This window comes from Globicephala melas, chromosome X (genome assembly GCF_963455315.2).
Source record: "Globicephala melas chromosome X, mGloMel1.2, whole genome shotgun sequence".
Taxonomy (NCBI): domain Eukaryota; kingdom Metazoa; phylum Chordata; class Mammalia; order Artiodactyla; family Delphinidae; genus Globicephala; species Globicephala melas.
The window spans coordinates 79,104,566-79,130,891 of NC_083335.1; the positions used below are offsets into that span (position 1 = coordinate 79,104,566).

Below are 26,326 nucleotides of genomic sequence, written 5' to 3' on the forward strand. Positions count from 1 at the left end.
TCTCACCTGTAAAATGAGGATAATAATAATAATTTCTACTTCATAGGGAGGTTGTGGGAATCCAATGAGTTAATAATACATCCTTGGGGGTACAAGAGAGCATATACAGATAATCTGACTCCAAAAAAGGAACACATCTAAAGACAAAGATTCTATTAATTCAGATGAACCAGCCCCTCAAGAACTATGCTCCCTAGCACTGACTTGACAAAACTAAGAACAATTAACCCTCAGCAATCAGCTGCAAACCCTAAAAGCCAACCTAAAAGCACACTACTACTGCTCCAACTACCATTGCTAACAGCCCAGAGACAAGGTATCCAGATGCTCTAAGAGAATACATGGGGCCAGTGGTTCACAACAGGTGCAATTCTCTGCTGTCTTTTTTGTTTGTTTTTATAAATTTATTTATTTATTTATGGCTGCATTGGGTCTTCATTGCTGCACATGGGTTTTCTCTAGTTGTGGCAAGCAGGGGCTACTCTTCGTTGCGGTGCATGGGCTTCTCATTGCAGTGGCTTCTCTTGTTGCAGAGCACAGGCTCTAGGCGCACAGGCTTCAGTAGTTGTGGTTCAGTACTTATGGCTTGTGGACTCTAGAGCGCAGGCTCAGTTGTTGTGGCACACGGGCTTTGTTGTTCCACGGCACGTGGGATCTTCCCGGACCAGGGCTCGAACCCATGTCCCCTGCATTGACAGGCAGATTCTTAACCACTGTACCACCAGGGAAGTCCTGTTTGTTGTTTAAAAACAGATAACATCCAGATAGATACAAGAAGAAATTGCCGGGCTTCCCTAGTGGCGCAGTGGTTGAGAGTCCGCCTGCCGATGCAGGCGATACGGGTTCGTGCCCCGGTCTGGGAGGATCCCGCATGCCGCGGAGCCGCTGGACCCGTGAGCCATGGCCACTGAGCCTGCGCGTCCGGAGCCTGTGCTCTGCAACGGGAGAGGCCACAACAGTGAGAGGCCCGCGTACCGCAAAAAAAAAAAAAAAAAAAGAAGAAATTGCCTTCAATTGTTCTTTCAACAAATATTAACTGAGCTCCTACTATACGGCAGCCACTGTTCAGTGTGCTGAGGACAGAGCAGAGAACAAAATAAATGAAGTCCCTGCTCTTACTGAGCTTATACTCTAGTGGGAAATACATTTTACCACAGAAGCAAACACACATCTAAGATTGTTTTAGATTGTGATCAGTGCTGTGATAAAATAAAAAGGGATTAGGTCACAGAGAGTGCCTGGGCCATCTGAGCTACTTTAATCTCCCTTTCCTGCAATCTGAAGGATATAGGGGCCCACCATGGGTACAACCAGATAGAAAGAAAAGGAAGTGCAAAGTCCCTGAGGTCGGACAGATCTTAACATATTGTAATAAAAAGGAGATCAGTGTTGCTAGAGGAGAGTGAACAAGGTTTTTATAAATCAAGTCAAAGAGGCTGGATCTATTGATGGTGGTGTCTTGGACTAGGAAATGGTGAGAGATTCTGGACAAATTTTAAAGACAGGGCCAATAGGATTTTTTGAAGAACTGTATGTGAAACACGAGAGAAAAAGAGGATTCAAGGGTGGCTCCAAGATTTTTGACCCGAATAACCAGGTGTTCCCATTAACTGGAATGGAGAATGGAATTAACTATGATTTCTGATGGGTCATTCTGGATTTCCACTAATAGCTGTGGATGGGACCTCAGGGCCCTTCTCCAACTTTGAGCAGCCTAGTTATGGAATGGGGCACTGGCATAGGACTGTTGTTTTGGTTGAGAGGAATGAAGCACATTTCTGGGAATCCCCACATTCTCTTCCCCGATTCTATTCGTAAACCTGGAGATTTACACAATGAGAGATAGAGAAGACTGAGCACATCGGGCCAGGCAAAGCGGAGGGGCCCCAGGAACAGGAAATCTGCTGTAGCCACTTCAGTACAGAAACTGTACGAGAGTGGGCAGCGCCAATAAGGGCGCTGCAGGAACTTTCTTGGCGATCTGGCAGCCTAGGGAACCACTTTTTACCATAAACAAAGTAAAGAAAAGAGATGGGGTGGGGTTTGGTGTCCTAGCCGCCGGAAGGAATTCAGGTGGAGCCGACTGTGCAAGCTTCGGGGCAGAGGGGGAGAGGAGGCCGCCACTAGCAACTAACCTCAGCTTCCTAAACTCAACAGAAAGGTCGGAGGGGTTGTTGGAAGTGCCAGGAGCCCCGTGATTCTCTCTGCCCGCCAAAGAGAGATGAAAACCCAAGTTGTGCGGTGCAGCTTTAAAGGGGCTGGTGATTGACAGAATGTGTAGCAGTGGATGGGGTGGAGCCGCTGGGTGGGGTCTGGGACAGGCAGCTGGGAGAAACCAAAAGGAAGAAAAAAGAAAACCATAGCCCCTGATATCGCTAATGCCAGGCGGGAGAAGCTAGCCAGAAAGGGAGGACAAGAGGGTTTTAGAGCTCACCTCCATTCCTACCCCGATCGACTCTCTCAAACCCTTCTGTCTCCTTTTGAGATAATTAAAATCGAGTGTACACCGCCCCTAGTCGGTGCCCATTCACCCTAACTCTCCACTGAACTAGGTTTGTAGTACGAGGGAGTGAGGACCCCGAGTCCACCAGCTCAACCCCGGCCCCGCCCCGTCGGCCTGGCCCGGGGCTGGGAGGAGAGGATGCCTTTGGAGGCGCAGAATCCGAAAGTAAGTCCCTTTCATTTTGCCTCCTCACCCCTCCCCTTCCTTTTGCCACCCTCACTGGGGTCTCCGCTGGCGGGGGGAAAGAGCCACCTTACTGAAAGAGACTCTTTCAAGAAGGATCCGGAGGGTGGGTCAGGGTAGGGTGGGGTAAGAAAAGGAGGGGAGCGGAGGAGGGGTGGTGCTTTAAAGCCTAGGGGAGCTGCCACCCACGGGATAGGTACTCTCAGAGTTTGCTGATTGTATGATTAGAGCCTTGATTTCCTCTCCTGTCCTTAGAGCCTTGACTTATCCCTTCCAGGCGTCCTTTCTTTTTCTCACCCTCCAGCATCCCTATCTGGCTGCTTAAAGCTTCTAACCGTGAGCTGGGAAGGCTCCATCTTGCCTGGCTTCTTAAAGGGACAGTGCACTAGTTCAACTGTGGGAAATAGATCCTGGAAATTAGATTTTGAGAAGGATGGCACTGACTCACCTTACTATGACAATACATGTGTTGGGGGAATTTGTACAGAGAGGACAGTTTTTCTTCCTCATACCAGCCTCCAAACTTGTTCTAATATCCAGTTGATTCTCAGGAGGTGCATCCTGGGCAATGTTGCCAAGTTGCACATTAGTTAACTGAAGAGTCAATAGGCTCTGCAGTTATAGCTCAAGAGGAAAATTTCTGTTTCCTGAGAGGTGCCATGGCATTGCAGAAGATTTGGAAAAAATAATTTATTCTACAAATATTTATCAAGTGCCGGATTCATTGCCTGTGGCTGATCCCACTTCTGAGTGTCTGTAATATGTCAAGACCATGTAGAGTGGTGTTTCCTTTCTTAACAGATTGACGGCCAAGGTTTCTTCCTAGAGATGAATGTTGAATTTGATTCCAACATTTACCAAGTATGTGTCACGTGAAAGTTCCCACTGTTCATCTTTATTGTCTTTTCTTTAGTACCACATCCATAGACCCAAGCCCAAGTGACTGGGAGATCCAGCTGGAAGAGATAGGAGCTCAAGTCAAAATGGCATGCAAAGAAAGAAGGGCAGGATGCTTCAATAGGGAAGCCAAGGCCACCTTGGCTAATATGTCATTCACACGTCCATGTACAGTCTGGAAGATTGTATTGGGGAGGAGGGCTTCACCAGCTCCCTTCTGCCGTTAAATAAAAGAACTGGTGTGGTGGAAATTTGTTAGAAGGCCTCAAACAGATCAGTGGCATCTCTTCCAAGTTTATTTTTCTCATGTTTCTGCTTCTGGAGGGTGGCAGGTCTGGATGGAGCCTAATGATATCCCACAGGTCAAAGAGATGAAAACATGTTGTTTAAGGTTTTAGGTCTAATATTTCACTCTGGGTTTTCTTTTTAAGGTATGGATTGTCTATATGTATGTATGTATTTATTTCTATTTGGTCAATGGAATGCCACAACTTCCAGCGCTCTGCAACTTACCAGTTCAGCTGTCTCTGGTATTACACATGCAAGGCACAAAGACCCTCCCTTCTTTAATGTGCTAGGTTTCATTGCATCTCTGGTGTCAACTCCCATCAAGGGCCTGTGTTGATTCTAGGTTTCTCAGCAACATTTAGCTAAAGTACCTTCCTCCATCCCTCGTCTCAACTGGTTTTAAAAACCTTAAAATGACATTCTGAATGACCATGTCGTTGAATCCACTGGATTCAGATAAAGAAGAAAGCCTCACTTAGTGTTCTTTCTCTCTAAAGTCCCTGGTCTATGGGGTCCTAAAAACAAAGGAAACATGAATTCAACTGGAACTCTCCTGGTTACTTTCATCAGTGGGAGTACAATCTTGTCCTAGAGCAAAGAGCCACTTGTACATGTCACACACACTGAACTCTGCTATCCACACCCTGGCGTGGAGGGTGGGAAAGGAACTATGTGCTGACTCCACAGCCAGCCTCCTGCATTTAGTAAGCATGGAATATGTTAGGTATTGCTGTGCTTCCATTTTAATATTTGATTGTCCCTTTGCGTTCATGTTGTTTTTTCTTTGGGAGAGGATATAGCAGCAGGATATAGCTGTCATAAAATATGGTTGATGAAATATGGTTATTCACTTCCTAGGACAATGAAAGGTTTATGAACCCACTAACAATTATTATAGGCAAACAATAGAAATCCTTCTCCAAAGGCTTCAAGTGGCTTTCCCAGAGCAATTAGTTTGTTGTCATTCATTCTGCTTCCTGGGATTGCAGATAATTTCTGTCTACACAGAGGCAAAAGGGATTCATAAGGGATAATTGCAAAAAGGACACCTTGCAGACACTCTCTATTTCACAAACAGTACTTTTGACCCCCAACTCCCGTTGTGGAATGCCAGGATCTGGTGGGCTAGGCTGTTCTTGCCTAGACTAGTACAGCTCACCCCTACATTTACTTTGGTCTGAGTTCCTTCCTAGTTTTTCCTCAGCCTTCAAGGGTAAGGACCTGTGATAGACAAAGGAATCAATACAAAAGTACATTGTGTTATGAGATTCATTAATTCATTCATTCAACAAGTGTTTACTGACGATCTACTCTGTGCCATCACTGCACAAGACTGGAGAGTCTACAAGTCCCCTGCCTTTTTGGAGACTGTATTTTAATGAGCGTGTGTTAGTGGAGGGGAAAGACAATAAGCAAAAGGTTTTTGTCAGGTAGGAGTAAGATGAGAGAAAGGACTGCAGAGAGCTGTTTGATATAGAACAGTCAAGGAAGGCTTCTCTGTTATGGTGATTTTTAAAAAATTGGCGTACAGTTGCTTTACACTGTTGTGTTAGTTTCTGTACAAAGTGAATCAACGATATGTATACATATATCCCCTCACTCTTGGACCTCCCTCCCACTGCCTCTCATCCCACTCATCTAGATCACCATAGAGCACGAAGCTGAGCTCCCTGTTCTATACAGCAGGTTCCCACTAGCTATCTATTTTACACATGGTAGTGTATATATGTCAACCTTAATCTCCCAATTCATGCCAACCCCCCATTCCCCCACTGTGTCCAATGTCAGTTTTCTATGTCTGCGTCTTTATTCCTGCCCTGCAAATTGGTTCATATGTATCATTTTTCTAGATTCCACATATAGGCATTAACATACAATATTTGTTTATCTCTTTCTGAATGACTTCATTCCATATGACAGTCTCTAGGTCCATCCACATCTCTACAGATAACCCAATTTCGTTCATTTTTATGGCTGAGTAATATTCCAATGTATGTATTTACCACATCTTCTTTATCCATTCATCTATTGGTGGATATTTATGTAGCTTCCATGTCCTGACTATTGTAAATAGTGCTGCAATGAACATTGGGGTAAATGTGTCTTTTTGAATTATGGTTTTCTCAAGGTATATACCTAGTAGTGGAATTGCTGGGTCATATGGTAGTTCTATTTTTAGTTTTGTAAGGAACCTCTATATTGTTCACCAGAGTGGCTCTATCAATTTATATTCCCACCAACAGTGCAAGAGGGTTCCCTTTTCTCCACACCTTCTCCAGCATTTATTGTTTGTAGATATTATGATGATGGCCATTCTGATTGTTGTGAGGTGATAACTCATTGTAGTTTTGAGTTGCATTTCTCTAATGATTAGCGATGTTGAGCATCCTTTCATGTGATTTTTGGCAATCTGTATATCTTCTTTAGAGAAATGTCTATTTAGGTCTTCTGCCCATTTTTGGATTGGTTGTTTGCTTTTTTGATATTGAGCTGCATGAGCTCTTTGTATACTTTGGAGATTAATCTCTTGTCAGTTGCTTCATTTGCAAATATTTTCTCTCATTCTGAGTGTTACCTTTTTGTCTCGTTTATGATTTTGTTTGCTGTGCAAAAGTTTTTAAGTTTAATTAGGTGCCATTTATTTAGTTTTGTTTTTATTTCCATTACTGTAGGAGATGGATCAAAAAAGATCTTGCTGTGATTTATGTCAAAGACTGTTTTTCCTGTGTTTTCCTCTAAGAGTTTTATAGAGTCCAGTCTTACATTTAGGTCTTTAATCCATTTTGAGTTTATATTTGTGTATAGTGTTAGGGAGTGTTGTAATTTCATTCTTTTCCATGTAGCTGGGCAGTTTTCCTAGCACCACTTATTGAAGCATCTGTCTTTTCTCCATTGTATATCCTTGCTTCCTTTTTCATAGATTAGGTGTCCATTGGTGCATGGGTTTATCTCTGGGCTTTCTATCCTGTACCATTGATTAATATTTCTGTTTTTGTACCAGTACCATACTGTCTTGATTACTGTAGCTTTGTAGTATAGTCTGAAGTCAGGGAGCCTGCTTTCTCCAGCTTCGTTTTTCTTTCTCAAGATTACTTTGTCATTCGGGGTATTTTGTGTTTCCATATAAATTGTGAAATGTTTTGTTCTAATTCTATGAAAAATGCCATTGGTAATTTGATGGGGATTGCACTGAATCTGTAGGTTGCTTTGGGTAGGATATTCATTTTCACAATATTGATTCTTCCAATCCAAGAACATGGTATATCTCTCCCTCTGTTTTTGTCATCTTTGATTTCTTTCATCAGTGTTTTATAGTTTTCTTAGTACAGGTTTTTGCCTCCTTAGGTAGGTTTATTCCAAGGTATTTTATTATTTTGTTGCAGTGGTAAATGGGAGTGTTTCCTTAACTTTTCTTTCAGATTTTTCATCATTAGTGTATAGGAATGCAAGACATTTCTGTGCATTAATTTTGTATCCTGCTACTTTACCAAATGCATTGATTAGCTCTACTAGTTTTCTGGTAGCATCTTTAGGATTCTCTATTTATCATGTCATCTGCAAACAGTGACAGTTTTACTTCTTTTCCAATTTGGATTCCTTTTATTTATTTTTCTTCTCTGATTGCCATGACTAGGACTTCCATAACTATGGTGAATAATAGTGGTAAGAGTGGACATCCTTGTTTTGTTCCTGATCTTAGAGGAAATGCTTTCAGTTTTTCACCATTGAGAATGATGTTGGCTGTGGGTTTGTCATATATGGCCTTTATTATGTTGAGGTAGGTTCCCTCTGTGCCCACTTTCTGGAGAGTTTTTATCATAAATTGGTGTTGAATTTTGTCAAAAGCTTTTTCTGCATCTATTGAGATTGTCATATCGTTTTTATTCTTTAGTTTGTTAACATGGTGTATCGCATTGATTGATTTGCATATATAGAAAAATCCTTGCACCCCTGGAATAAATCCCACTTGATCATAGTGTATGATCCTGTTAATGTGTTGTTGGATTCTGTTTGTAAGCATTTTGTTGAGGATTTTTGCGTCTATGTTCATCAGTGATATTGGCCTGTGATTTTCTTTTTTGTGATATCTGGACTGGTTTTGGTATCAGGGTGATTGTAGCCGCATAGAGTGAGTTGAGAGTGTTCTTTCCTCTGCAGTTTTTTGGAGGAGTTGTGAAAGAAGGGTGTTAGCTCCTCATTAACGTTGGATAGAATTCGCCTGTGTAGCTATCTGGTTCTGGACTTTTGTTTATTGGAAGATTTTTTTATCACAGTTTTAATTTGATTACTTGTGATTTGTCTGTTTATATTTTCTATTTCTATTAGGTTCAGTGTTGGAAGGTTGTACCTTTCCAAGAATTTGTCCGTTTCTTCCAGGTTGTCCATTTTATTGGCTTGTTTTAGTCTCTTATGATCCTTTGTATTTCTGCAATATCAGTTGTAATTTCACCTCTCTCATTTCTAATTTTATTGATTTGAATCCTCTCAGTTTTTTTCTTGATGAGTTTGGCTAAAGGTTTATCATTTTTATATATCTTCATAAAGAATCACCTTTTAGTTTCATTGATTTTTGCTATTGTTTTCTTCATTTCTATTTCATTTATTTCTGCTTTAATTTTTATGATTTCTTTCCTCCTACTAACTTTGGGTTTTGTTTGTTCTTCTTTCTCTAGTTGCTTTAGGTGTAAGATTAGGTTGTTTATCTGAGATTTTTCTCTTTTCTTGAGGTAGGACTGTATTACTATAAAATTCCCTCATAAAACTGATTTTGCTTCTTCCCATAAGTTTTGGGTCGTCATGTTTTCATTGTCATTTGTTTCCATGAATTTTTTTATTTCCTCTTTGACTTCTTCAGTGATCTCTTGGTTATTTAGTAGCATATTGTTTAGCCTCCATGTTTTTGGGTTTTTTTTTCCTTTTTTTTCTGTACTTGATTTGTAATCTCATATCGTTTTTGGAAAAGATGCTTGAAATGATTTCAATTTTCTTAAATTTACTGAGGGTTGATAAGTGACCCAAGATGTGATGTATCCTGGAGAATGTTCCATGTGCATTTGAGAAGAAAGTGTATTCTGCCACTTTCGGATGGAATGTCCTATAAATATCAGCTAAGTCTATTTGGTCTATTGTGTGTTGTAAAACTTGTGTTTCCTTATTAATTTTCTGTCTAGATGATCTGTCCATTGGTGTAAGTGGGGTGTTAAAGTCCCCCACTATTATTGTGTTAATGTTGATTTCCCCTTTCATGGCTGTTAGCATTTGCCTTATGTATTGAGGTGCTTCTATGTTGTGTTCATAAATATCTAAAATTTTTATATCTTCTTCTTGGATTGATCCCTTGATCATTACGTAGTGTCCTTCCTTGTCTCTTGTAACAGTCTTTATTTTAAAGTCTATTTTATCTTATACGACTATCGCTACACTGGCTTTCTTTTGATTGCTATTTGAATGGAATATCTTTTTTCCATCCCTTCACTTTCAGTCTGTATGTGTCCCTAGGTCAGAAGTAAGTCTCTTGTAGACAGCACACATACAGGTCTTATTTTTGTATCCATTCAGCCAGTGTGTGTCTTTTGGTTGGAGCATTTAATTCATTTACATTCAAGGTTATTTTCAATGTGTACATTCCTATTACAATTTTCTTAATTGTTTTGGGTTTGTTTTTGTGAGTCTTTTTCTTCTCTTGTGTTTCCTGCCTAGAGAAGTTCCTTTAGCATTTATCATAGAGCTGGTTTTGTGGTGCTGAATTCTCTTAGCTTTTGCTTGTCTGTAAAGCTTTTGATTTCTCTGTTGAATCTGAATGAGATCCTTGCTGGGTAGAGTAATCCTGGTTGTAGGTTTTTCCCTTTCATCACTTTAAATATATCCTGCCACTCCCTTCTGGCCTGCAGAGTTTCTATTGGAAAATCAGCTGATAACATTGTGGGGATTCTGCTGCTTTTAATATTTTTTCTTTGAATTTGATTTTTGTTTGTTTGATTAGTATGTTTTTTGGTGTGTTTCTCCTTGGGTTTTTCCTGTATGGGACTCTCTGCCCTTTTTGGACTTGGGTGGCTATATCCTTCCCCATGTTAAGGAAATTTTCAACTATAATCTCTTCAAATATTTTCTCAGACACTTTCTCTCTCTTCTTCTTCTTCTGGGACCCCTATAATTCGAATATTGGTGCATTTAATCTTGTTCCAGAAGTCATTGAGATGGTCCTCATTTCTTATCATCATTTTTTCTTTTTTCTTCTCCTCAGCAGTTATTTCCATCATTCTATCTTCCAGCTCACTTTTTCATTCTTCTGCCTCAGTTATTCTGCTACTGATTCCTTCTAGTGTATTTTTCATTTCAGTTATCATGCTGTTCATCACTGTTTGTTTGTTCTTTAGTTATTTTAGGTCCTTGTTAAATGTTTCTTGTATTTTTCTTGATCTATGCCTCCTTTGTATTTCCAAGATTTTGCATCATCATCATCTATCTTTACTCTGAATTCTTTTTCAGGTAGGTTGTCTATTTCCTCTTCATTTGTTTGGTCTTGTAGGTTTTTACCTTGCTCCTTCATCTGTAACTTTTTTTGTCTCTTTTTTGTTTGTTTTGTTTTGATGTGTGGTGCTGTGGTCCTGTCTTGCTGGTTGTTTAGCCTGAGGCGTCCAGCACTGGATCTTACAGGCAGTTGGGTGGAGCCATGTGTTGGTGCCAAGATGAGGACCCCCAGGAGAGCTCACACCAATTTATATTCCCTGGGGCCTGAAGTTCATGTTAGCCCAATGGCTCAGTGCTCCTGCCAGAAGAACGCAGGCCTGACCCTCAGCTTGGAAACCAAGAACATGCAAGCCATGTGGCATGGCAAAAGAAAGAAAAAATGGCAACAAACACAAGGGAGCAGAACAATAACAAAGAATAAAAAATATAAAAATGAAACAACAAAGCAAAACAGAACCACAATAGCAAAAAGAAAAAGCTGGAAGAGGCCTGAGTGGGAGACTTAAGCTCAGGAACTGTGTGGCTGGAGGGTGCTCTGGAGGCAGAGTTTCAGGACTGGGACCACAGCAGGCTCACTGGGGCATGAGCAGGTGGGGGATATGCTGGCTGCATTCTCCTCCCATCCCCCAAAGGTCTCTCCCCATCCCCACTGATCCCCTCACCATGAGCGGACCCCTCCGAGCATGGGAACCCCTCCTCTCTCCAAGCCACCCCTCAGGGGCACCAGTCCCATCCTGCATCCCCTATTCCTCCTCTCCTCCTTCCACCCCCCACATCCTACCCAGTCACACGAGGATTCCTTCTGTCCCCTTAGGTGTCCAAGGTCCCCCACCAGCACCTAGTAAGTGCCCTAGTTGTGAGGTTATGCGAACTCCACGTCCTCCTGTTCTGCTATCGTGACTCCACCCAATATGGTGATATTTAAGAATATAACGAATAAAGTGAGAGAGCCAGCCATGAGAATACCCAAGGGAAGGGTATTCTAGACAGAGAAATTAGAATAGTAAAGGCTTGGTGTGTTCAAGGAATAGCAAGGCCAGTATCACTGGAGTGGAGAGGAAAAGAGTGGTAGGACATGATTTCAGAGAGACAGAGAGGGCCAGATCATATAGGACCTTGTAAATACTTTGGATTTTATTCTGAGTGAGATAGTAAGGCATTTTTAAAGAAGATAAATATTCAATAATTATCACATTTAAAATTCTAGTCTAGTAAAGAGGATGTAGACGCAAGAGGGAAGAGATATGGGAACATGTGTATATGTATAACTTATTCACTTTGTTATAAAGCAGAAACTAACACACCATTGTAAAGCAATTATTGTCCAATAAAGATGTTAAAACAAAACAAAACAAAACAAAACAAAACCTTGCAATCCTTCCTCAAAACTCTCAGAAAAAAAAAATAAGAGGATGAATCTTCAATTGTTCATCTTAACACAATCAAGGTGGTTTATGTTTTATGATTTGGATAATAATACTACTTTGGAAAAAAATTAGTAAGCTTATTGCTGAATTCATGTCAACTAATACAATTTAATTTTATACTAACTATTGTTTTATAACAATTATCTGAAAAAAGTTTCAAACACATTTGAAACTACTGAAATACAAAAAGTATTTTCAGCATACATATTTTAAAAATCACAATAAATTTATTAGCACTAGAAGAATGCTTAACCTTTTTAAGGAAACATCACAAGATTGTATAACTGATGTAACTGTTTTACTCTAGCATGAAATTTTGAAAATTATTCACTTGAAAACTTTTTTTAAATTTTCAGTCTTGCTGGAACACATGATTTCATGTAGGTTATACACCATTCTTCTCCCAAAGTTCTTCCCAGTAGGGAAATGTGTTTCATGTATCATTTCATTTAATCCTCAAAATAGCTTTGTGAGGTAGGCACTATTGTCATCTTCATTTTACAGAATAGGAAACTGAGGCCTAGGAATGTAAAGTACTTTACCCAAGGTCACATGGCTAGTAAGCAAAAGAGTATCCATTCTCTCCTATACCTTCTGAGAAGTTGTTCCATCAGCTTCCTTCTCTCCAATCTTCTTTAATTTCTTTTTCTTCTTTGGTTCTTACACCCATCCAACCATTCCCACCTAATATACCTAACATTTATTGAACACCTACTCTGTGCCAAGCCCTCTATTGAACACTTTGCATTTATCAATTCACATAATGCTCACAACAATCCTATTAAGTAAGTACCATTGTTTTCCCAATTTTTCAGTTGGGAATTTGGGACATAGAAAAATCAAGCAACTTGCCCAAGTTTACACAGCTAGGAAGTAGCAGAAGTGAGATTTGAACCCCAAAATAAAGTCTACACCTTCACTGTTATGCTCTACTGCCTAATCTTTATCTTGCAAACACATTTTTCACTAAATCAATCTTTCTTTAACAACAGTTACTCAAATTACCACCCTATTTTTCTGCAGTTTCCATTTAAATCATTATTGAAACTGCTCTTGCAAGAGTTACCTGAAGATCTCCTAAATGTCATGTCAAGTGCTCTCTCGTTAGGTTTTCAACATATTGATTCTACTACATTTGAGGCTGCTGTACTTTCCTTCCATCTTTAAAGCCTTCCCTTCCTTGTCTTCTGTGATGATACTCTATCTTGGATTTCCACCTACCTCTTTGATTGTCTTTTTCATTCTCTTATCTTGCTACTCTATACTCCTTATTTGGGTCATCTCATCTACTTAAGATTTTCAACTGCCATTTATATGCTGATGAAGGCCTGTATGACAACTTGGCATCTCCAAACTGAACGCTTTTTCTGAGCCTGGACCCACCTACTTGTCTGTTAACTAGACATCTTAACTTGACACCAAACATTTAATATGTCTAAAACTGAATTCATCATCAAACCCCAACACGCCAATTTCTATCCCTGACCAACAGTCACATAATCAACTGAACAATAAAGCCTAGAGTCATCTATGACTCTTCTTTCTCCTTAATGTCTAGATTCTGCTTCTTGAATTTTTGTATCCTCTCCATCCCTATTTGTAGTGTCTTTGCTTAATTTTTCATCATGTATGACCTGGCCTATTAATATAGCTCCTTTATTGTTGTTTAATCTGCCTCCAGTCTCTATGGGCTTTGTTATGTGTTGAATTATGTCCTTCAAAATATGTTGGAGTCCTAATTTCTGGTACCATGGAATGTGACTGTATTTGCATACAGGGTATCTACAGAGGTAATCAAATTAAAATGAGGTAGTTAGGACAGGCCCTAATCCAATATGACTTGTATCCTTATACAAGTGGGAAATTTGGACCGAAAGACTCATAGAGGGAAGATGATCTGAAGAGACATAGGGAGAAGACAGTCATCTGCAAGCCAAGGAGAGAGACCTAGAACAGATCCTTCTCTCAGAGCTCTCAGGAGAAACCAACTCTGATGACACTTTGGTTTCAGAGTTATAGCCTCCAGAACTGTGAGACAATAAATTTTTGTTGTTGAAGCCCCCCTGGTTTTTAGTACTTTTTTGTGGTAGTCCTAGCAAACTAATACAAACTCCAATCTAGTCTACATATTAGGATATTTCTAAAATACATGTTTTTATCTAGATAATCCTATGTTCAGAATTATTCAAAGACTCCCCATCACTTACAAGATTAAATCCCTGTCTTTTAGTAAGACACTTCACAATTTGTCCTCAACCTACCTTTCATGTTTATGGCCAGTGACTTTTCCTTATCACAGGAGTTACATTTAACTAACTGCTACTTCTCGAACATGCCATGGTCTTTCACAAACACCATGTCTTTGTTCATGCTATCAGGACTTCCATAAATGTTCTTTTTCCTCTTACAACCTGTACCAATCCACCTCCACCTTTCCTTCTATTCCATCCCTCTCTTTTTGGTAAGCTCCTATACATAGCATGATACCCAATTCATTTTCTCTGTGAAGCCTTGAAGTATAGGTAAGATTTGGTTAGCCAGAGTGGAGGGGAAAGGATATTCTAAGCAGGAAGAACCATATAATCAAAGGCAGGTAATGAGGATCATTATAATGTAGGTTAGAGGGGGATGGGGTAGAGTTAGAGAAAGGTGAGGCTAGAGAACTCTTTGCCTTTGGTGATAGTATAGATGGGACCAAAGCAGCTTCTGGAGAAGCAGCAAGGTCAATAGTCTTCCTCTGTAGTGTCTCAGGGAAACAGCTAGGCCTCAAAGAATGTTATTATCTAGCTAATGTCACCTGATGATGAGATAGCCTATATTTTGTTCCTTGGAAAACTGGTCTTTATAATAGCACCCTGAGCTTGGGGCACTTTTGCTGGTCAGTGATGGTATGGTAGTAGAGCAGAAAATATTCAGCAGGGTTCAGAGTTCTTTTCTACTATAGCCTATTTAAACATGATTGAATATATTTACCATTTCTACTTACATAAAGCAGATGGTTTTGAAAGGAGGAAGCAAAATTCATTCATTAATCTCATTCACTCATTCAACATACATACCCTGGGAGCCCTCTATGTGGACAGCTCTGTGCTACAGGATGGGAATACACAAATATAAGACCTCAACCTTGCCCTGGAGCTCAGCTGGGAGACAGGCAAAGCTCTAGCTAACATCTAGTGCATGTTGATTACTTACTATATGCCAGGGACAATGCTAAGCATTGCATGCTTCTCATTTAAATTCTCAGTAGGGTTGTACCCATTTGTAGAAAAGGACACAGTGTTACAGACAGGTTGAATAAATTCAGGAGAGAGGAATTGGAAAACTGACAAGTAAGCAACTCATTAACATGAGTAGAAAAGACCTGGGTGACATTTGGGTGAAGAGGTCAGAGAAGACTTGGTGGAGGTGGTGATATTTGAGTCTTAAAGGATAAATAGGAGTTATCAAGTGTCAATGAAAAAACAGTCAATCTAAGAAAGAAATGGGAAATTTTATTTGAGCCAACCTGAGGATTATAACCTGGGAGACCATCTTTCAGAAAGCTCTGAGGACTGTTCAGCCCATTAGAGGTCAAAGCACAGTTATATAAGTTTTTGAGACAAAAGTTTATATGTCAAGTCATGTATTGACAGTTTAAACAATCCAGATCTACATATACAAAGTGGGTCATGGCTCATTGTGGCCCTTTGCAAGAATAAGAAGGAAGATTATCTCCTAAGGAGTTGTGACTCTTTATGAAATTAAGAAGGAATGTTATCTCCTAAGGAGGTCTGGTTAATGCAGATGCACAACACACACTAAATGGAAGGAAGGAGGCCTGAGTGGGCAAAAAAAAGTTTATGTTTAAATTTTTCTTGTCTTGCCATAAAATATGAATTTTGTTTCATCAATTCCCCCCTTCTGATCATTAATCTCTTGTTAGAAAGAATAAGGTGATAAAATATTTGGCCCCTAAATGCCAGGGTGGTGACTTACCTGCCCTGGATCCATCATGTCCCTTGATATTGGGTTTTAATGGCCTGGCTCTTTTTTTCCTTTTGTACTAGTTGTACTAGTAAGATGTCTGGCAAGGACTAACAGTCAATTCCAAGTTGTCCAACAGGACTTATGCAATTTTACCTTACATGTGCATTGTGTATGTTCATTTATAGAGAACTATAGATGTGATCAAAATTGACAATAGGAATGACCATGTTGTTAGTAAAGTTTTAAGCCAAGATTCTCCTAAACCAAACCATTTTCCTAGTATTTTTCCTAAACAGGGAAGAGGATCATTTATAGGGGAAATTTGATTCCTCATGTGTCATAAGATTAGTTAACAAATGTGGCCAAATGGTCTTTGTGTGTGGTGAAGTATAGGGATCTGATTTCATATTTGTGCATGTGGTTATCCAGTTTTCCCAACACCATTTGTTGAAGAGATTATCCTTTCCCTTCTGGGTGTTCTTGGCTCCCTTGTCAAATATTAGTTGACCATATATGTGGAGATTTATTTCTGGGCTCTCTATTCTGTTCCATTGGTTTATGTGTCTATTTTTATGTCAGTACCATACTGTTTTCATTGCTATAGTTTTGTAGTATAGTTTGAAATCAGGATGTGTGATGCCTCACATTTTTATTCTTCTTTCTCTTGATTCCTTTGGCTATTTGGGGTCTTTTGGGGCTCTATACAAACGTTAGGATTTTATTATCTATCTCTGAGAAAAATGACATTGGAATTTTTATAGGGATTGCTTTGAATCTATAGATGGCTTTGGGTAAGTATGGATATTTTAACAATATTAATTCTTCCAATTCATCAAAATGCGATATCTTTCCATTTGCTTGTGTCATCTTTGATTTCTTTCAACAGTCTTGTTGTTTTTGTTATACAGATCATTCACATCCTTGGTTAAATTTATTCCTAGGCATTTTATTATTTTTGATGATATTGTGAACGGGAAAGATTTCCTCATTTCTTTTTCAGATGTTTCATTATTAGTGTATAGAAGTGCAACAGAGTTCATGATTTTTTTTCTGTGTTAGATGCTTTATTTTTAAATTGTATAAATGAAGGAACTGAGATATAAATAAGTTGTACAAATGAGGAAACTGAAACACAAATAAGTGTCATATGTAAGGTCATACAACTGATTAGATAGCTGGTGGATTAGAATGAGGATGTTTATTTTATATCCTGCATCTTTACTGAATTTGTTGATTAGTTCCAACAGTTTTTTGGTTGAGTCTTTGGCATTTTCTATATATAAGATTGTATCATCTGCAAGTAATGACAATTTTGCTTGTTCCTTTCTGATTTGGATGACTTTTATTCCTTTGTCTTGCCTAATTGCTCTAGCTAGGACTTCTAGTAGTTTATTGAATAACAGTAGTGAGAATGGATGCCCTTTCCTTCTTTCTGATCTTAGAGGAAAAACTTTCCACTTTTCACTGTTGGGTACAATGTTACTGTGGGTTTGTCATATATCGCTTTTAGTATATTGAGGTATGTTCTTTATATACCCAATCTGTCAAGGATTTTTATAACAAAAGGGTGCTGTATTTTATGAAATGCTTTTTCTGCATCTATTGGGATGATCCTGTGATTTTTTAAAAATTTTATTAATGTGGTGTATCACTTTTATTGATTTATGTATGTTGAAACATCATTGCATCCCAAGGATAAATTGCACTTGGTCATGGTATACAGTCCTTTTAATGTGTTCTTGAATTCAGTTTGCTAATATTTTATTGAGAATTTTTGCATCTGTATTCATCTAGGATATTGGTCTATATTTTTCTTTTATAGTATTCTTAATCTTACTTTTGTATCTGGGTAATGCTGGCCTCATAAAATGAGTGTGGAAGTGTTTCCTGCTCTTCAATTTTATAGAAGGTATGAGAAGAGTTGGTGTTAAGTCATCTGTAAATGTTTGGTAGAATTCACCAGTGAAGACATCTAGTCATAGTGTTTTCTACGTTGGGAGGTTTTCGATGACTGATTCAATTTCCTTACTCATTATTGATCTGTTCAGCTTTTCTACAATATTTCTTCCTGATTCAGTCTTGGTAGGTTGTGTGTTTCTAGGAACTTATCCATTTCTTATAGGTTTTCTAACTTGTTGATGTATAATTGTTCATAGTAGGCTCTTATGATCCTATGTATTTCTGGAGTATCAGTTGTAATATCTCCTCTTTCATTCCTAATTTTATTTATTTGAGTCTCCTTTCCTTTTCTCTTGGTTAGTCTAGCAAAAAGAGTTGTCAGTTTTGTTTATCTTTTCAACAACTCAGATCTTAGGGTTTTTAATCTTCTCTATTGTTTTTCTGGTCTGTTTCATTTATTTCCATTCTGGTCTTTATTATTTCCTTCCTTCTGCTAACGTTGGGCTTAGTTTGTTGTTCTTTTTCTAGTTCTTAGAGGTGTAAAGTTAGCTTTTTATTTTAGATCTTTGTAATTTCTTCTTTTTTTTTTTTTTTGTGGTACGTGGGCCTCTCACTGTTGTGGCCTCTCCCATCATGGAGTACAGGCTCCGGACATGCAGGATCAGTGGCTATGGCTCACAGGCCCAGCCGCTCCATGGGATCTTCCCAGACCGGGGCGTGAACCCATGTCCCCTGCATCAGCAGGTGGACTCTCAACCACTGCACCACCAGGGAAGCCCTCCACAGTTATTTATAATACTCTTTATTTAACCTTTATACTGTAGTTAAGTGGTTAACACACCATCTTATTATAGAATTAGTTTTCTAAATCCAACTATATATTTTTCATCTCTACCAGTGTGTTGTATTCTTTCATATGTTTTCATGTCACTGATTAGTATCTTTTTATTTCAGCTTGAAGAACTCTTTTCAACATTTATTACAAGACAGGTCTAGTGGTGCTGAATTCCCTCAGCTTTTGTTTGTCTGGGAAAGTCTTTATTTCTCCTTCATATCTGAAGGTTAACTTTGCTGGATAGAGTATTCCTGGCTGGCAAGTTTTATCTTTCTACAATTTGAATATTTCCTTCCACTGTCTTCTGGCCTGTAGGGCTTTTGCTGAGAAATCTGATAGCCTAATCGTGGTTCCTTTCATAGGTTATACATTTTTTTTCCTGCTGCCTTTAGGATTCTTTCTTTATCTTTGACTTTTGACAGTTTCATTATAATGTGTCTTGGACAATGACGTTTGGCATTGAGATAATAGAGTGATCTATTAGTTCTTGTATTTGGATGTCCAAGTCTTTACTCATGTCTAGGAAGTTCTCCACTATTATTTCTTCAAATAAACTTTCTACACCCTTCTCCCTCTCTTTTCCTTCCAGAATCATAATTATTCTAATATTTGTCTTTTGATGGAGTCCTACAGATAATGTGGGCTCTTTTTTTTGCTCTTTTCAGTTTTCTCTTTTGTTCTCTTCTAACTGTATTTCAAAATTCCTATCTTCTAAAGTCACATATTCTGTCTTCCATCTGCTTTACTGTACTACAGATGCTCTTTATTTCAGTCTTTATCTCATTTATTGAATTCTCCAGAATTTCTGTTTGGCTCTTTTTATTATTTCTATCATTTTGGTAAAGAACTCATTTTGTTCATGTATTTTTTTCTCTGATTTTCAATTTTCTTTTTGAGTTTTCTTGTATCTTGTTAAGTTTCTTTAGAACAGCTATTTTGAATTCTTTATCAGGTGGATCACAATATTTCATGCCTTTGAGCTTGGTTGTTGGAGAATTATTGATATCTTTGGGCAATGACATGTTTCCTTGATTTTTCATGTTCCTTGTAGTTTTTGTGTTGGTACTTCTGTATTTGAAGTAGCAGACACCTCCTTAAATCTTACTGGTTGCCTTCACATGGGGTACTGTTCATTGATATTGGTATATCTGGGGTTTCCTCAGCTGTTGTTGGGCAGACCTGCTCCACTTTTCTTGCTCCTTCCTGTGGCAGAGTTAAGCTCTTCTGACTTCTCTTGTTCTTACAACTCACCAGGCTGGTTGCTGAAAATCTCACTTTTCTTTTCCAGAAGGTGACAATATAGCTCTAGTTTGTGATTTCTCCCTGTCCACAGGTCTATTTTTCTGAGAGTACTCTGATTACCAGATCTGCTCTTACTGCTGCATTTTGGAACTTGTACAAGGATCGACCTGTAGAGTAGAGGGAGGTATGGGTTTAGCACTTGGGGCATTGGGGGTGCATGCGCACCCAGTGGGGAGATCCTTGGTTTGGGTGTTCTCAGAGCCTTTTGGGTGGACTTCCTGCTAAAGTCCTGAAGCAGTTAGCAAGTACACCATCTATTTAATATGCATTAGTATTCTTACTTGCTTCTTTCCCTTTCTCCTCCCCAAGTCATGGATGTCCTGCTTCAGTACTTTGGGTGCTGCTGAAGAGAAACAGGTTTTTCCAGCTATGACCCATACAACTGGGGAAGCCAGACATTCACCATTTTCCACATTCTCCACAGGAGACATCACCACCACCAGCTCCATACAGTGTCACCCTGGAAGGGGTGACTCTCAACAAGTTCCTCCCTCTCCACTACATCCAAACTTGATGGCTTGCTGGAATCTCTCTTCCCACTGTGATGACTTGCTGTTATCTCCCTTCAGGCAGGCTGGCCTTCTACAAATTTCCTCTCACCTGTACATATCTGCCCAGACCACCACTGTCCAGGTGTTTTCCCTGACCATGCCAAGAGGGGATGGGTCAGATTTGCTGATTCTACTGAACCCAGAACACTTATTGAGGTCTGTCTGCTTATTTTTAGAAGCACAGTTGAGTAAGGGTCTTCCTGGGTCCCTTGGTATATGATGATGGGTCTTACAACTCCAAATGGGGTACTTTTGTCCATGGATCAATGTCTGATTAGTTGTTTTTAAACAGGGGAGAGAAAGGAGGAATGTCTTACACTTCCATGATGCTGACCTTTTGCCCATTTTAAAATAAAGCATTTGATTTTTTTGTTGTTGAGTTGTAAGCATGCTTAATAGACTCTGGATATTAACCTCTTATTAAATATATTATTTTCAAATTTTTTCTCTTATCCTGTGGGTTGCCTTTTCACTCTGTTGATTTTATCCTTTGATGCACTAAAGTTTTTAAGTTTTATATATTCTAATTTGTCTATTTTTGCTGCTGTTGCCTGAGTTTCTGGTGTTACATCCAAGAAATCACTGTCAAATCCAGTGTCATGAAGACATCCCCTATGTTGTCTTCTAGGAATTTTCCAGTTTTAGGTCTTACATGTAGGTCTTTAAACGATTTTGAGTAAAATTTTTGTATATGATGTAAGATAAGGGTCTGACTTCACTATTTTGCATGTGGATATCCAGGATTCCTAACACCATTTGTTGAAGGGAATGTCCTTGAACTATTGAGTGGTTTTTGCACTCTAATTGAAAATCATTTTACCATATATGTGAGGGATTATTTCTGAGCTCTCTATTCTATTCTGTTGATCTATTTTTTTATTCTAGTGTCACACTGTTTTGATTACAGTAACCTTGCAATAAGTTTTAAAATCAGGATGTATGAGGCCTCCAAATTTGTTGTTCTTTCTCAAAATTGTTGTCTCTATTTGTGGTCCCTTGAGATTCCACATGAAGTTTAGGATGAAATTTTCTGTTTCTTAAAAAAAAAGCCTTTATGATTTAAAGAGGGATTGTGTTGAATCTGTAGATCTCCTTAAGTAGTATTGATATCTTAATAATATTGTCTCCCAATTAATGAACATGTGGTGTCTTTCAATTTATTTGTGTCTTCTTTAAATTCTTTAGCAGTGTTTCTCAGTATACAGTGTACAAGTCTTTCCCATTCTTGGTTAGGTTTATTCCTAAGTATTTTTTTTCTTTTTTTTTTTTTTTACATCTTAATTGGAGTATAATTGCTTTACAATGGTGTGTTAGTTTATGCTTTATAACAAAGTGAATCAGTTATACATATACATATGTTCCCATATCTCTTCCCTCTTGTGTCTCCCTCCCATTTATCCACTCATTTGATGATGGACACTTAGGTTGTTTCCATCTCTGGACTATTGTAAATAGAGCTACAATGAACATTGTGATACATGATTCTTTTTGAATTATGGTTTTCTCAGGGTATATGCTCAGTAGTGGGATTGCTGGGTCATATGGTAGTTCTATTTGTAGTTTTTAAGGAACCTCTATATTGTTCTCCATAGTGGCTGTACCAATTCATATTCCCAACAGCAGTGCAAGAGTGTTCCCTTTTCTCCACACCCTCTCCAGCATTTATTGTTTCTTGGATTTTTTAATGATGGCCATTTTGACTGGTGTGAGATGATATCTCATTGTAGTTTTGATTTGCATTTCTCTAACGATTGCTGTTAAGCATTCTTTCATGTGTTTCCTGGCACTCTGTATATCTTCTTTGGAGAAATGTCTATTTAGGTCTTCTGCCCATTTTTGGATTGGGTTGTTTGTTTTTTTGTTACTGAGCTGCATGAGCTGCTTATAAATTTTAGAGATTAATCCTTTGTCAGTTGCTTCATTTGCAAATATTTTCTCCCATTGTGAGGGTTGTCTTTTGGTCTTGTTTATGGTTTCCTTTGCTGTGCAAAAGCTTTGAAGTTTCATTAGATCCAATTTGTTTATTTTTGTTTTTATTTCTGTTTCTCTAGGAGGTGGGTCAAAAAGGATCTTGCTGGGATTTATGTCATAGAGGGGTCTGCCTGTGTTTTCCTCTAAGAGTTTGATAGTTTCTGGCCTTACATTTAGGTCTTTAATCCATTTTGAGTTTATTTATCTGTATGGTGTTAGGGAGTGTTCTAATCTCATACTTTTACGTGTACCTGTCCAGTTTAACCAGCACCACTTACTGAAGAGGCTGTCCTTTCTCCACTGTATTTTCCTGCCTCCTTTATCAAAGATAAGGTGACAATATGTGTGCGGGTTTATCTCTGGGATTTCTATCCTGTTCCATTGATCTATCTTTCTGTTTTGGTGCCAATACCATACTGTCTTGATTACTGTGGCTTTGTAGTATAGTCTGAAGTCAGGGAGCCTGATTCCTCCAGCTCCATTTTTTGTTCTCAAGATTGCTTTGGGTATTCGGGGTCTTTTGTGCTTCCATACAAATTGTGAAATTTTTTGTTCTAGTTCTGTGAAAAATGCCAGTGGTAATTTGATAGGGATTGCATTGAATCTGCAGATTGCTTTGGGTAGTATATTCATTTTTGCAATGTTGATTCTTCCAATCCAAGAACATGGTATATCTCTCCATCTATTTGTACGATTTTAATTTCTTTCATCCGTGTCTTATAATTTTCTGCAAACAGGTCTTTTGTCTCCTTAGGCAGTTTTATTGCTAGATATTTTATACTTTTTGTTGCAATGGTAAAAGGGAGTGTTTCCTTGATTTCACTTTCAACTTTTTCATCATTAGTGTATAGGAATGCCACAGATTTCTGTGCATTAATTTTGTATCCTGCTACTTTACCAAATTCATTCATTAGCTCCAGTAGTTTTCTGGTAGCATCTTTAGGATTCTCTATGTATATTATCATGTCATCTGCAAACAGTGACAGCTTCACTTCTTCTTTTCCGATTTGGATTCCTTTTATTTCCTTTTCTTCTCTGAGTGCTGTGGCTAAAACTTCAAAACTATGTTGAATAAGAGTGGTGAGAGTGGGCAACCTTCTCTTGTTCCTTATCCTAGTGGAAATGCTTTCAGGTTTTCACCATTGAGGACGATGTTGGCTGTGGGTTTGTCATATATGGCCTATATTATGTTGAGGAAAGTTCCCTCTATGCCTAATTTCTGCAGGGTTTCTATCGTAAATGGGTTTTGAATTTTATTGGAAGCTTTCTCTGCATCTCCTGAGATGATCATATGGTTTTTCTCGTTCAATTTCTTAATATGGTTTATCACATTGATAGATTTGCGTATATTGAAGAATCCTTGCATTCCTGGAATAAACCCCACTTGATCATGGTGTATGATCCTTTTAATGTGCTGTTGGATTCTGTTTGCTAGTATTTTGTTGAGGATTTTTACATCTATGTTCATCAGTGATATTGGCCTGTAGTATTCTTTCTTTGTGACATCCTTGTGTGGTTTTGGTATCAAGGTGATGGTGGCCTCGCATAGTGAGTTTGGGAGTGTTCCTCCCTCTGCTGTATTTTGGAAGAGTTTGAGAAGGATAGGTGTTAGCTCTTCTCTAAATGTTTGATAGAATTCGCCTGTGAAGCCATCTGGTCCTTGGCTTTTGTTTGTTGGAAGATTTTTAATCACACTTTCAGTTTCAGTGCTTGTGATTGGTCTGTTCATATTCTCTATTTCTTCCTTATTCAGTCTTGGCAGTTGTGCATTTCTAAGAATTTGTCTGTTTCTTCCAGGTTATCCATTTTATTGGCATAGAGGTGCTTGTAATAATCTCTCATGATCTTTTGTATTTCTGCATTGTCACTTGTTACTTCTCCTTTTTCTTTTCTAATTCTATTGATTTGAGTCTTCTCCCTTTTTTTCTTGATGAGTCTGGGTAATGGTTTATCAATTTTGTTTCTCTTCTCAAAGAACCAGCTTTTAGTTTTCTTGATCTTTGCTATCATTTCGTTCATTTCTTTTTCATTTATTTCTGATCTTATTTTTATGACTTGTTTCCTTCTGCTAACTTTGAGTTTTTTTGTTCTTCTTTCTCTAATTGCTTTAGGTGCAACTTTACGTTGTTTATTCGTGATGTTGCCTGTTTCTTAAGGTAGGATTTTAGTGCTATAAACTTCCCTCTTAGGACTGCTTTTGCTGCATCCCATAGGTTTTGGGTCATCGTGTCTCCATTGTCATTTGTTTACAGGTATTTTTTGATTTTGCCTTTGATTTCTTCAGTGATCACTTCGTTATTAAGTACTGTTTAGTCTCCATGTGTTTGTATTTTTTACAGATCTTTTCCTGTAATTCATATCTAGTCTTATAGCATTTTGTTCAGAAAAGATACTTGATACAATTTGAATTTTCTTAAATTTACAAGGCTTGATTTGTGACCCAAGATATCTATCCTGGAGAATGTTCCATGAGCACTTGAGAAAAATGTGTATTCTGTTGTTTTTGGATGGAATGTCCTATAAATGTCATTTAAGTCCATCTTCTTTAATGTATCATATATAGCTTGTGTTTCCTTATTTGTTTTCATTTTGGATGATAAGTCCATTGTTGAAAGTGAGGTGTTAACGTCCCCTAGTATGAATGTGTTACTGATGATTTCCCCTTTTATGACTGTTAGTATTTTCCTTATGTATTGAGGTGCTCCTATGTTGGGTGCATAAATATTTACAATTTTTATATCTTCTTGGATCAATCCCTTGATCATTATGTAATATCCTTCTTTGTCTCTTCTCACAGAGTTTATTTTAAAGTCTATTTTGTCTGATATGAGAATTGCTACTTCAGCTTTCTCTTGGTTTCCATTTGCATGGAATATCTTTTTCCATCCCCTTACTTTCAGTCTGTATGTGTCTCTAGGTCTGAAGTGGGTCTCTTGTAGACAGCATATATATGGGTCTTGTTTTTGTATCCATTCAGCCAATCTGTGTCTTTTGCTGGGCGCATTTATTCCATTTACATTTAAGGTAATTATCGATATGTATGTTCCTTTTCTCATTTTCTTAATAGTTTGGGGTTCGTTATTGTAGGTCTTTTCCTTCTCTTGTGTTTCTTGCCTAGAGAAGTTCCTTTAGCATTTGTTGTAAAGCTGGTTTGGTGGTGCTGACCTCTCTCAGCTTTTGCTTGTCAGTAAAGGTTTTAATTTCTCCATCAAATCTGAATGAGATCCTTGCTGGGTAGAGTAATCTTGGTTGCAGGTTTTTCTCTTTCATCACTTTAAATATGTCCTGCCAGTTTCTTGATTGCAGAGTTTCTTCTGAAAGTTTAGCTGTTAACCTTATGGTGATTCCCTTGTGTCTTATTTGTTGTTTTACCCTTGCTTCTTTTAATATGTTTTCTTTGTATTTAATTTTTGACAGTTTGATTACTATGTGTCTTGGCATATTTCTACTTGGATTTATCCTGTATGGGAATCTCTGTGCTCCCTGGAGTTGATTAATTATTTCCTTTCCCATAATAGGGATATTTTCAACTATAATCTCTTCAAATATTTTCTCAGTCCCTTTCTTTTTCTCTTCTTCTTCTGGAACGCCTATAATTCGAATATTGGTGAGTTTAATGTTGTCCCTGAGACTGTCCTCAGTTCTTTTCATTTTTTATTCTTTATTCTGCTCTGCAGTAGTTATTTCCACTATTTTATCTTCCAGGTCACTTATGCGTTCTTCTGCCTTAGTTATTCTGCTTTTGATCCCATCTAGAGTATTTTTAATTTCATTTATTGTGTTGTTCACTGTTGTTTGTTTCCTCTTTAGTTCTTCTAGGTCCTTGTTAAATATTTCTTGCATTTTGTCTATTTTATTTCCAAGATTTTGGAGCATCTTTACTATTATTATTCTGAATTCTTTTTCAGGTAGGCTACCTATTTCTTCTTCATTTGTTAGGTCTGGTGGGTTTTTATCTTTCTCCTTCATCTGCTGTGTGTTTTTCTGTCTTCTCATTTTGCTTCTCTTACTGTGTTTGGGGTCTCGTATT

The 26,326-nt window shown here is 38.3% G+C and overlaps 1 protein-coding gene across 1 annotated transcript in view; it reads left to right on the top strand.

The window, feature by feature from the left end:
* The first annotated feature begins 2,356 nt into the window (after nt 1-2,356).
* Nucleotides 2,357-26,326, top strand: part of KLF8 (KLF transcription factor 8) — a 358,412-nt gene continuing 334,442 nt past the window's right edge. The window contains exon 1 of the mRNA XM_060292377.1: nt 2,357-2,668. The gene's annotated coding sequence lies outside the window, so the exon portion shown is untranslated. The remainder of the gene's footprint in view (nt 2,669-26,326) is intronic.